Source organism: Chiloscyllium punctatum, chromosome 14 (genome assembly GCF_047496795.1).
Source record: "Chiloscyllium punctatum isolate Juve2018m chromosome 14, sChiPun1.3, whole genome shotgun sequence".
Taxonomy (NCBI): Eukaryota; Metazoa; Chordata; class Chondrichthyes; order Orectolobiformes; family Hemiscylliidae; genus Chiloscyllium; species Chiloscyllium punctatum.
In genome coordinates this window covers 92,922,269-92,935,438 of record NC_092752.1, presented here as the reverse complement: position 1 = coordinate 92,935,438, position 13,170 = coordinate 92,922,269, and the positions used below count along the sequence as shown (strand labels likewise).

At 38.4% G+C, this 13,170-nt stretch overlaps 2 non-coding genes across 2 annotated transcripts; both read left to right on the top strand.

Moving 5' to 3' along the window:
- Positions 1-3,300: 3,300 nt before the first annotated feature.
- On the top strand, positions 3,301-3,382 carry trnal-aag (transfer RNA leucine (anticodon AAG)). Its single transcript has one exon. It is a non-coding gene; the product is annotated as a tRNA-Leu (tRNA).
- A 1,136-nt stretch (positions 3,383-4,518) lies between these two features.
- On the top strand, positions 4,519-4,591 carry trnav-cac (transfer RNA valine (anticodon CAC)). The gene has a single exon. It is a non-coding gene; the product is annotated as a tRNA-Val (tRNA).
- The last annotated feature ends 8,579 nt before the right edge of the window (positions 4,592-13,170 follow it).

Genomic DNA, 13,170 nt, shown 5'->3' with positions numbered 1-13,170 from the left:
GGGTGTGATATCGCCTCGGGTGGGGGAGGTAAGTTTGAGCCCTGGAGTTTTGCATCCAGCTCCATTTTGGACTCAGAAGGTATAATTGTGATGAGATCGATGTCAGATCAAGGTACCGAAGCTTAAAGACACACAACAGTACTTTCTTGTAGGCCGTTACTAGAGGAGAAATGGATTCCCTAACTTCAAATGATGCTGATCCTGTTAATGTGGATTTTGTAGAGCGCACGTCCTGTGCGGAGTAACCTGAAAGCCTTAATCTGTCCAAAATGTTGTTTTTCTCATGCTGTGATCTGCATGCCCTTGATAACTATGATCTGCATTTACCAATTGCAGACAAAAGTTATCACTGTACTCAGGTTCACATGACAATCAAATAAAGTCAATCCATCAAACTACACAGACACTTCCCTATTGTTTGGTGCAAGCACAGCGAAGGTGCGCTGCATGGCCTCACTTTGCACTGTGACATATTTTGTGATTCTGAGTGAAATCACAGTTAAACTAACAGAATGTGGCAAGTTAGTCACAGGTTGCATTGACACAGCCGGTACACATGTGCATCAGAATGTTGCACAATAATCGTGAAGACCTTTTGAAATCATCCTCTGAGGTACATGCCACACGCCAGACAAAAAGCTGAAGTCTGTGTGAAACTGCTATGGTCAGCGCTAACAGAGCGGCCCAGTCGAGCTTTTTGGTCTTATAGCCATGAAATTAATGATTGAAAACATCCTCTACTCACTGACAATTCCATGTATCAGCGTGTGTACTGCACCCGCCAGTGTTTCTCTATAATAGATCTCCATTCTACGCATTACATGTTGTTTCACTTTCTGCTTCCTTTCATCCAATGTATCTGAAATGAATTTTTCATACTGATACACCCGGGAAATTTATTATTTTCTTTCTTTGTCTCTTTGCAGCATTGTCTGGGAAGTGGTGGTGCACTCAGGCTCCAGTATGTTTGAAAGAGTAGTTTGGAATTGCACTGCTGATAGTTGTGTGATTACTTTATGGCTCATGCCCCCGGACTGTCTCACATTTAGCATTCATGCTCACTGTGTCTGAAAATGCATTTGGTTTTCCAGTTTTGTTTGTCTTCCGTGTTAAATGCTTTCTGTTTTGCGATTCGCTCAATACATTACGAATTAACAGGGTTTCTGATATAACTTCCAGCTGCAAAAATCCTCAACTGAGAATCTGGGAAACTTTCACGGAGTATGGTCAGTCGGAGCAAAAGTAAGGAAGTCGTTCGTTTCTGCAGTGTTTCACAATACTACCTTTCCCGTGAGCAGTCGAACAGACGAAATGATTTTGGCACAGACTGCGACGGTAAGCTCCGCAAAAACGTAATTCTTAAAAGCCGGTGTAAGCAACACAAAGTTATTGGGGTACACCGCGTGGAAACAGATACTTCGGTGTATCTTGTCCATGCTAAGCAAAGAGCCAAACTTAAACAAGTCCCATTAAACAACGAGCTATTGGAAACAGAAAGTTGAAAGGTCGAATGGCTTCAACTTTCAGTGCTGGATGCCAGTGAGCTACAGCAGCGGTGGCCGCGGCTTGTTTTTCTAGTGTAGTGGTCATCACGTTCGCCTCACACGCGAAAGGTCCCCAGTTCGAATCTGGGCAGAAACTGCTTTGTTCTTCAACTGCAGCGTTTGACAGAGACAAGAACAGAGCTTTCTTGCTTGCTTTCCCATCTGCAAACCTGCCTTCGAATTTGCTTGAACAAATCTGCTCTCGGAGCGAAATTCAATGCAATTCCATTTGCTTACAGTGCAAAGCATTGTAAAGTTTTTCTCCAACCTGGTTCTGATCATATGCCATTCTGTTTGAGAGCGCTGTTACCCCCTTCTTATCCTTCCACGAAAGGCATTACCGCATTTGCATTCCTTGCGCAGGCGGCCCGGTTCAAAGACAGGGAAGAAGCTGATGCGCTGCTGTCACAGTGCACCACGGATTCCTCAACTAGTCTGTCTTTCAAATGTATCCCAAAGTCGTCTCTGAAAGACCTCATTTGGAAGGTGCCTGTCGTTACTCAACGTGCGAGAATTGGCAGCAGAGGTCCTGAATCATGTTTTGGAGCAGTTCGCACGTTCGTGGCTCATTCAATCAGCAACAGCAATGAAAGAAATTACACTCTCAGAGGAACCTCTGGACCTGTGCTTTCATAGCGTCGTTAGTATAAAAGTGCGCCCCGAGATCTAAGCCTCGTTGGAAATGAAACGGAGGAATCGACAGAGAGGCTACAGAATGACATCGCATCAATTTGGTTATCTTTAACTCACTGACGAGCAGGAAAATGTAAACCGGGAGGGCGAGTGGGGAAGTGAGGCAGTTGCAACTCTGGTGAAAGTCCTTCTTTGTGATTCACTCAGCAACCAGAGACGTGAAGGTGACTCAGGCGTGAGAGCTCTTCACATCGAGACCAAAAAGCAATCAAGGGCAGTTAGCACCTCTTCCGGAGTGGGGGTGGGGTGAGGCCATTACCTTTTGACTTCTGTTACTATGTTCAGAAACTGCCTTTTAGATGGAGGTGAACAGAAACTGCATTTCTAAAAAGCACCATGGAATTTGTTAAACTTTCTTGAGTCGCTTCTCATCGATTCCCACACAGGTTTCCAACTCAGTTGGTATCCATGAGGCTCATGTCCAGGTGTGAACATCTCTGCAGCGAATTGCACGGTTAAGGTAAAAGGCCAGAAATTGGCATCTCGAACCGGCCACGAGGTCAGACCTTCCTCACAATGTAATCTGTCGTTCTCGGATTGTAATGCTACCTCCGGTTTTAGGGTGGAACATTCTTTGGGAACCAAATTCATCAAAACAGACACAGTGACTGAAACGATGCTGCACGGAATGATTTGGGACACGGCCTGGTCAGCTTTGTGCATTTTCCCTGTAGTCCGGTGTGTTTCATGTTCCGTGTAAACGTGAAAGTTGTCCTGTTTCGAGCAATGGGTGAAATCATTTAGCAAAGCAGGAATCGAAATTGCAGTAATGTCAAGTAGCTCATGGTAATTTGACCCAATCATAACCGATCATATATTCTCACGCACTCACAGATACATTTGTAGCTGAATCCAGTCTGAGAGGATAGACTCAGTTTACCACTGATTTTTGTCTGGATTGATGGGCTATCGTTATCTGCTGAGAAATTGATATTGTAGACGGGCACATCCCAGCAGCTGTGCGAGTCGGAGAGGGATCATGGAACCCTTTTCACGTGAGTTTGCATCTGCGGTTATGCAGGAGCACAATTGGAAGTGCAAGAAAAGAGGAGACAGGCGTGTTGGTAGTGTGGCCGAGCGGTCTAAGGCGCTGGATTAAGGCTCCAGTCTCGGCAGAGGCGTGGGTTCGAATCCCACGGCTGCCATTTCTGTTGAACTGCCAACGGTGCAGCTTGTTGAAGTGCTGTTTCGATCCCTGCTGTATTCCTGTTTAAAACAGAAGGAAAATGGGTTTGCTTCCCGGGGAATTGACTGCGGTGTGGGAAAGGGCCGAATTTTCCAAAGTGTCTGTGCTGCCATGATCGTGTTCGCCTCCCGCGCGGAAAATCGCAAGCAGCTCTACTGTTGCTTTCTGTTCCAGACAAGTTGAGCTTTTACTGGAACCGAATGGAGACTGTTATTTCATCGCTGTGGCGAAACAGAGTCCTACGGTGACTCGACTCGTCGTTATTTGGTTTTCTGGCCAATGAGAAAATCGTTCCAATGTATTTCGATGTCATATGTTATTGAATTTCTCCCACTTCCTTCATTTCCGTCCTGGAGACATCGGAAGGGAAAGGTAATCTAATCGAGACTGTGATTGGTGAAATTCACTTTTTATGGCCCATTCTTATTATGTTCTTTCTTTGTCTCTTTGCAGCATTGTCTGGGAAGTGGTTGTGCACTCAGGCTCCAGTATGTCTGAAAGAGTAGTTTGGAATTGCCCTGCTGTTAGTTGTGTGATTACTTTATGGCTCATGCCCCCGGACTGTCTCACATTTAGCATTCATGCTCACTGTGTCTGAAAATGCATTTGGTTTTCCAGTTTTGTTTGTCTTCCGTGTTAAATGCTTTCTGTTTTGCGATTTGCTCAATACATTACGAATTAACAGGGTTTCTGATATAACTTCCAGCTGCAAAAATCCTCAACTGAGAATCTGGGAAACTTTCACGGAGTATGGTCAGTCGGAGCAAAAGTAAGGAAGTCGTTCATTTCTGCAGTGTTTCACAATACTACCTTTCCCGTGAGCAGTCGAACAGACGAAATGATTTTGCCACAGACTGCGATGGTAAGCTCCGCTAAAAAGTAATCCTTTAAAGCCGGTGTAAGCAACACAACGTTATTGGGGTACACCGCGTGGAAACAGATACTTCGGTGTATCTTGTCCATGCTCAGCAAATACCCAAAATTAAACAAGTCCCTTCAAACAACGAGCTAATGGAAACAGAAAGTTGAAAGGTCGAATGGCTTCAACTTTCAGTGCTGGATGCCAGTGAGCTGCAGCAGTAGCGACCGCGGCTTGTTTCTGTAGTGTAGTGGTCATCACGTTCGCCTCACACGCGAAAGGTCCCCAGTTCGAATCCGGGCAGAAACTGCTTTGTTCTTCAACTGCAGCCTTTGTCATAGACAAGAACAGAGCTTTCTTGCTTGCTTTCCCATCTGCAAACCTTCCTTCGAATTTGCTTGAACAAATCTGTTCTCGGAGCGAAATGCAATGCAATTCCGTTTGCTTACAGTGCAAAGCATTGTAAAGTTTTTCTCCGACCTGGTTCTGATCATATGCCATTCTGTTTGAGAGCGCAGTTACCCCCTTCTGATCCTTCCACGAAAAGCATTACCGATTTTGCATTCCTTGCGCAGGCGGCCCGGTTCAAAGACAGGGAAGAAGCTGATGCGCTGCTGTCACAGTGCACCACGGATTCCTCAACTAGTCTGTCGATCAAATGTATCCCAAAGTCGTCTCTGAAAGACCTCATTTGGAAGGTGTCTGTCGTTATTCAACTTGCGAGAATTGGCACCAGAGGTCCTGAATCATGTTTTGGAGCAGTTCGCAAGTTCGTGGCTCATTCAATCAGCAAGAGCAATGGAAGAAATTACACTCTCAGAGGAACATCTGGACCTGTGCTTTCATAGCGTCGCTCGTATAAAAGTGCGCCCCGAGATCTAAGCCACTCAGCTTACCATTGATTTTTGTCTGGATTGATGGGCTATCGTTATCTGCTGAGAAATTGATATTGTAGACGGGCACATCCCAGCAGCTGTGCGAGTCGGGGAGTGATCATGGAACCCTTTTCACGTGAGTTTGCATCTGTTGTTATGCAGGAGCACAATTGGAAGTGCAAGAAAATGGAGCGGCGGCTGTGTTGGTAGTGTGGACGCGCGATCTAAGGCGTTTGATTAAGTTTCCTCTTTCGACTATGGCGTGGGTTTGAATCCCCAAGTCGTCTTTGAACGGTCTCTTTTGGAAGGTGCCTGTCGGTATTCAACGGGCGAGAATTGGTACCAGATGTCCTGAATCATGTTTTGGATCAGTTTGCACGTTAGTGGCTCATTCAATCAGCAACAGCAATGAAAGAAATTACAATCTCAAATGAACCCTTGGACTTTCACAAGAGCTGCAGCTGCCTCTTCCCCACTCGCCCTCCCTGTATACATTTTCCTGCTCATCAGTGATTTAAAGATAACCAAATGGATGCGATGTCATTCTGTAGTTTCTCTGTAGATTCCTCCGTTCAGTTCCAACATGGCTGAGATATCGAGGCGCACCGTAATACTAGCGACGCCACGAAAGCACCTCTGTACCTCATTGTAATAACAGGCCAATTGTTTGAAAAAAATGACCCTGTAAAGAGTGACCCACCCAAACACTTTTCCCGATCATATTTCTTCACTTTTATTGCTGACTAATACACATGTCCCTAAACACAATTTGCAATTCAGCATGGCCAGCTCACCTAACCTGCACATGTGGGAATGTGGGAGGTCACCACAGCAAAGTCACATCGACTTGGGGAGAACGTACAAAGTCCCCACAGTCACCCGAGGAGAGAATCAAATGAATGTCCCTGGCGCTGTGAGGCAGCATTGCTAACCACTGAGGTACCATGTAATCTTATGCAATAAGTAAAATCAGTGAACGATACGAAAAAAATAAGTTTCAAATGAACACTCTCCGACATTGGCAAAGCATGTCAATCTTACATTCAATACGAATAGGTGTATTGAAAACGAAAGAAAAAACAAAATCCCGGCAATTCATGAATAAACTATAATTAAAAATTTAATTTGATCAAAGGTCATAACAATATTTAGAGGAATTGCAATTTTTAATTACAAATGTAGGTAATTAGCTGACGAATGAATAATTGGAAGTGGCATATATTTATTTAATGCCGAAGAAAGCGACTTGTTTTTCCCCTTGTTACACAGCAGAATAACAGTGTGTGTGTGTGTGTGTGTGTGTGTATGCGTGTGTGTGTGTGTGTGTGTATGTGTGTGTGTGTGTGTGTGTTCGAAATGTTTTAATCAAGCTCTTTCTAAGAAAATAAATGATGACTCACGATCACTTCGCCTTGTCACCTTTAAAACCACAACATTCTCAAATATTTTCCAGGAAGTTACAATCGGAAGAACTAGTTAATTTCTTTTCATCGGAACCCAAAGAGAATAAGTAGCGGACACTGTGAATTAGTGAGTCAATGCAAGAATTCAACTGAAGACAACATCCCTTCTTTCCAAAATGTTCAAAATTTTAAAAATCAAAATTTATTGCCATTGTTAATGAAAGAATAGAGATACTAATTCTTTTTCATTTGATTTTGTTGCATGAAACATCCGTAAGTCGTATTATGATTACAAACACAATAAATGTGAGCAGTGAAGTCAAATATAATTATTTGAATTCAACTATGTTTCAACACGTAAAATAAAAATTGATATTTAGAATGATTGAGAGATTGTGCACTGCAATATCTTTACAGTGGTTAATGTACTGTGCTGTAAATCCACATTTGCGCAAAAGATTGAATAATTATTATTTTTATTATGAATCAGCAACAATTGAATTATCAAAGTCTGTTAATGCATTCAAGAATAATGAAAAATCTCTTTTTGCCAGTGATTGAGCAATGTCTGGAAATGAACTGGAATTAATTTAGTGAAAACTAATTACATTTTCCTGAATTTTAAGGCTGACTTTACCGTGATCATTCAAATGAGCAAGCATCAGACATTTGCAATGACTTTGAATGGGAATTCATTGGTTCCTTTGTGGAATAGGTGACCTGAAAAATAAAGGCATTTTCATACTGTACTATTAGTACTCAGAAATAATGGATTAAATGTAAATGTGAATCTCGCTATACTAGTTCAAAAGACTTTTTTATAAATAATTGTGCCATTATTATAATGGCAATGACTTGATAATGAATGCTGTTTTGAAGAATTAAAATGATTCAATATTTCAAAAGCACTTTGCTGTGATGTTGATTGGATATTTATTAAGATCAATAAACTGATGAATAAAACATTGTACCTAGCTTTATGGATTGAAGGAATTCAGTGATTATTGAGCAAAATTCTTCCTTTTTTAAGTCAAAAATGTACGTAATACAAGAATTGTGAATTTCCATACACCGGATTTCTTGTAGAGATATGTTTCATCAATTTATATGATCAATATTATGATTAATGTTTAAATATTTGTGTCAGAATTAGGAAGAGAATTCGTAAGTCATCAAAGTGAGCTTGAAACTGAACAATGTAGTCAATGACATGTGGCGTATATGCGATTTTAATAATATTGTCATTTTTGGACAATGATGAAAAATGTTGGAATAGAAATGCCAAAAAAATCAACATGGTCAAAGCAGTTCTTTTCTTACAATGAAATGAAAACAATAATCATTTTGTAGCATGCATGATTTGAAATAGCAGTTTTTTTAATGTGACATATACAGTGAAGACTAACCCTTTTGCAAAAATGTAGGAACTTCACAAAATTAAAATGCAGTATTTGTTCAATTTGTAATAAAAATGGTTATAATTTGAAATGTCTCTTGTACACACACAACAAAAAAGGAGCTTAAAGATTGTTAGATTGACAAAAATTTGCTTCCCAACGTTATTGAAGTATAGTCAATATCTGTGATAAAGTAGAATTATTGGTTTAAACATTATAAATCAACATTAACGACTGAACTGAAATATAACACATCAATTGCATTAACTGCATAGAATAGTAAATAAATGCTTACTGTTGTCATTTGTCCGAGGAACAATAACATACTTACTCAGGTTAATCCCCTGAATAGTAATCAGCTGAATATCTTTGTGTCGCTTTATGTGCACTGTTTTGTGTGAACATTGATTTCAGTAAACTTAGATATTTACATCAATTAGGAACTTACTGATAACTGGGTGTGAAAGATCTTATTTAAGATTAGACAATTTTTAGGATTCACTAGGTTTGCTGAACAAAACACAGTAAAGTCATCATGCAATAAACTGGATTAGAGAGAAATATGCAAATTCAATTTCAAATGGATGCACTCGGATATTTTCACAACATTTCAATCTTACATTCAATATAAATAGATGAATGGAAAACTAAAAACAAATTTCGGACAACTCAAAAACAGATCAATACCTAAAAAATGATATATAGTAGAAAGTGGCATTTGTTTATTTAACTGAAGAAGAACTTGATTTTTTTTCTCATATTTATACCTTTGAATCATCAAGTTCTATGTGCAGTCTGAACTCAGCTCTTCAGAACAAAAGAAAATCAAGGAATATCTGTACTTTGCATAATTAATCTTTGTGAGTGCAACATTATCAAATATTTTGCAAAGAATATTGATTGAATGGAATTAGATACATTCTGCTATTCGCAGATTGATGAAAATATATAGCAGATACTGTCATTATTGGAATGAACAACAAATGAAAACATATCTAATGTTGATTTGAAAGGCAATTCATTCGATTCTTCGATATTTTCTTATCAACATTCAGAGCTGCTCTGGCACAGCTCTGTGCAAGGTGGGAATTGAAATTGTACCCTCTGGTCTGGTATCAGAGACACGACCAGAGTTGCACAAGATTCCTTCCTAACATTTTCAACCAGGCTGGGCAGGGCTGAAAACTAATCAGATGTTTATTGTGATAATTGGATTGGAATTAAGTGGTTGGATACTGTGTGTAATCTACTGAAAATTCAGTCGTAATTTACAATAATGATGGGAGTTAACAAATGTCTTAGTTCAACAAAATTTTTATATTCACTTGTGGAATGATAGCTTGACAGAATTGTTTGGTTAGTGTGCATTATATGCAAAAAATAAATTTAATTATTCTATATGGTCAGAAGTTTCTCATTTTCTGAAATGCAAATTAAAATGTTTTTGTTCTACACGTAAATTGGAACAAAATGATGAATTGGTCAATCAATGTGACTATTCAGCTGAAGACAACTTTCATTCTTTCTGAAAATGTATGATTTCTAAGAAGTCACCATTTCCTGTGATTGTTTAATGAAATAAGATAGATGCCAACCCTTTTTTGTATGCTTCAAAAAAATCATGGGGATTTGAATGATTTTTCACATGAAAAATATTCAATTGTTATTGTGATTAAAAACACAATAAATGTTAACATTGAAGTGATTTCCAATCAAATCAATTCAAAAGTATTTCCAAGTTTAAAATGAAAAGCAACATTCAGAATTATTGAGAGATTGTACATTGCAATGTCCTTGCATTAGTTATTATATGGAAACATAGTTTCATAATTACACCCCTTACCGAATTCAACAATTATTAGGTATTGGCAACAAATCAATTCGAAAACTTTTATTAATGAACTTAAGAATGATGAGGTATCTCCTCTTCCTATTCCACTGAGTAATGTTCAGAAACGAAGAGAAATATTGTAGTGTAAATTAACTGGTGTTCTCTGAATGCCAATGGCTGAGAAGACTCTGATCTTTCAAATGAGCAAAAGTCACATGTTTACAAATGATGTTGCAATGGCAATTATTGGTCTTTTGTGGGTATATTAGCCTGATCAAACAGGTTTTAATATTGTAGAACTCACACTGAGAAATATGGAAGGTATTAAAAGCACATTGTTCTTGTTATAAAGCCAAAGTTAAAGTATTGCGTAATTATTGTAATTGATCATTGTTTCTAAAATCCTGATAGATATATTGACTTAATATTTTGAATACACTTTGCTCTGATGACGATTGTACATTCATTAAGATTAATAAACTGAAGATTAAAATATAAAACGTGGCTTTAATAATTAAAACAATCTCAGCAACGATTGAACACAGTTCAACATTTTTTTGGGGTCTGTTCTTGTCTATTTTATTAATGTAACTTTTATCATGATAAATATTTAGACTAATGTCAGAACTAGGAAGAAAATTATTTGGCCAGGAAAGTGAGCATGATTATGAACAAAACATCGGGTTAATGACATTTGGTGCAGGAAGTCATTTTGTAGCAAATGACTAATAATTGTGTGATTATTGTTCACTGACAACTAATGTCAGAAGAAAATGAAACTATCTCAAAATTAAATTAAAATAAATATCATTTTGGAGGTCACATGATTTGAAAAATGTCTTTACTTTAACTTAATGTGACATTTGAGCTGATACATCGTTCTTCACCCCCCCACACCCAGTGTAGTCTTTTCAATAATTTAAAATTTAGTATTACTTGAACTAAATAACAAAAGGATGTACATACATTGTTTTCTTACACACGAAAAAAGTAAAACTATTTTAACATGAAAATGATATCGCTCTGCAAGTAATAATTTCACAATAATAAGTGTTTGTATTGAATTTAAATGTCACCATAGCTGCAGGAGTGACTTCCCCTGACAGGGAATGAACACTCAGGAGATAGGCAGAACTCAGGCAAGTGGAAGATGTTTACACATTCTGAAATCAGTTAATGAAGGGATCATCAACCCGAGGCCAAGTTCGGAAGGGAGGTCCATGACACACTGTAATGTGTACAGTAAAAAGCAGTATTTTTACACACTTTCTGTATTACAATGGCCACATGCAACATCGTTACAGTCCTTCCCTCCTTATACTGACAGCAGATCCTGTAGAACACCTAATCTTAGATGGACATCGCTATGGATAGCCCCAGCTGCCTATTGTTTCATGGTGTTTACAGGTGCTATAATCGCCAGGCCTTGGGATCTCTCTGTGCATTTTATTTCCGCAGATTACAAAATTAATAGCTGCAGTCCGATGGACCTCTCTCTGCCTTATTCACTATTCTCAAGAGTATGTAATTGGAAACTTCTTAAATGTTCTGAGCAACTTTAAAATAGTAACTATTTCTGGCAATCAAAACCTGTCTGCTTCCCTCATAGAAGCTGTTGAAGTTAGCTGGGCTCTAGCCTACAGTTGGTGTTTATTCATTCACTGGGACAATCATTCTTTCATTAAAGAAGGTCAGGGTTGGTAATTTTTCTGTATGCTGGCATTCTTTTATCACTATCTGGAATATGACTGTCTGGAATGGCATACTTATGGACTTGGAGTAGGATTGTACAAAATGTTCTTTTGTTTTTCCTTAAGACTGAAACAGACTGTTAGTCTTGTTTATCTACCCTCCACTATTTGTGTTTTAATTCCAAGGCAGGCTGCTCAGGGCATCCCTACAGCAGCAAATCAACAAGGATTTCAGCATTAAAACAAAAATCAACATTCGCTACCATTAGGAAACAGTGCCATGCAATATGCTTACGTCACTGAGACTTAATTCCACACTTAAAGCCGATTAGACCGGATTTTATCAATGATTACATATTAGATATAAGTAACAATTAGTGTTAAAACTGGTCACTGTAAACATAAAATGATTAGAAATGTCATATCTGTTGCATGTAGAATTGAACATTAATTATTGGAGTCTAAAACAATCAGGCGTATCTTCATTTGTAAGGCCGAATATTAATCCAATGATTTCTGTGAACATTCAAATGAGAAGATATCAGTTATTTTCTGTCAGTGTTGGATGAGAAATCATTGATTGGTTTGTGGTTGTTTTGACCTGGAATAAAATATCCATTTTTCTTTGTAAAATTGGCACTACGAAATAGTGACTTAAATTGAAATATGAATCTCACGATATTTGTTACAATACCTAAACTGAATTACTGTGTGATTGTTGAACTAACAATGAATTGGTAATGTATTTTAGAACACTGACACATTAAGTGATTCAATATTTCCAAACGGGTTTGCTGTGATATTAATTACATAATAATTAGTATCAGTGAACTGAGAATTAGAATGTTGGCATGATGTTTTGTAAAATACATTAGCTATGCAGTCATTATTGATCATTCAACATTCTCAGATAGTCCTGCAATCTGTACTTGCTGACTCAGCTTTTCTTCTGTAGAAATACAATATATAATCCATGCAAATTTTTTTGTCATCAATATTCAGACATTTGTGTCAGCATTACAAAGAAAATAAATAGACAAGGAGCATGGGTATCAAAGCAAAAAACAGTCAGCAGCATTTACAGAGGAAATTTTTAAACATTGTCTCTGAAAAAGTTTAATGGGGATCTGTTACAATGTGCTGAGCCGCAATTACATTTTTATCATGATGACTGGGGAACCCTATCAGAAAACTCGCCTATTTTTAGGAATTCCTTTATCTCAAAACATGCTACTTCCTTAGTCGTAAACAATGAAGTGTGTTGGGGTGGGAAAGATGTAGTGTGTAAAATTTAAGAAGGTATTTTGTAAATATTTGAGATGTTGTGAAAGCGTGATGTTTGCTGTGGCTATTCATCTTGAGAACAATACAATACTGACAAAATGTTTTGCACTGAACAGTAGTTAGGTGCCCTTGAATACCACCGTGTGGCTTTATGTGCAGTGATTACTTTTATTTCAAGAGCTTTGAGATATTTTGCATGATTTGTAAAATGATTAATAATTTTGTGACAAACGTCCACATGTGGTTATGAGCTGGATTTAAAGAATCCAATGCGTTGGTGTGAAAACCCTTCATTGTTGACATTTGCAAGCGAGGTGTATAATGCTCAGGCACTTGTTGGAAGTCAAAGTGGAAGAAAATCTGATTCATCCTGGAGCAGATTGATTCTAGCTGCTGCTTGACTCAGT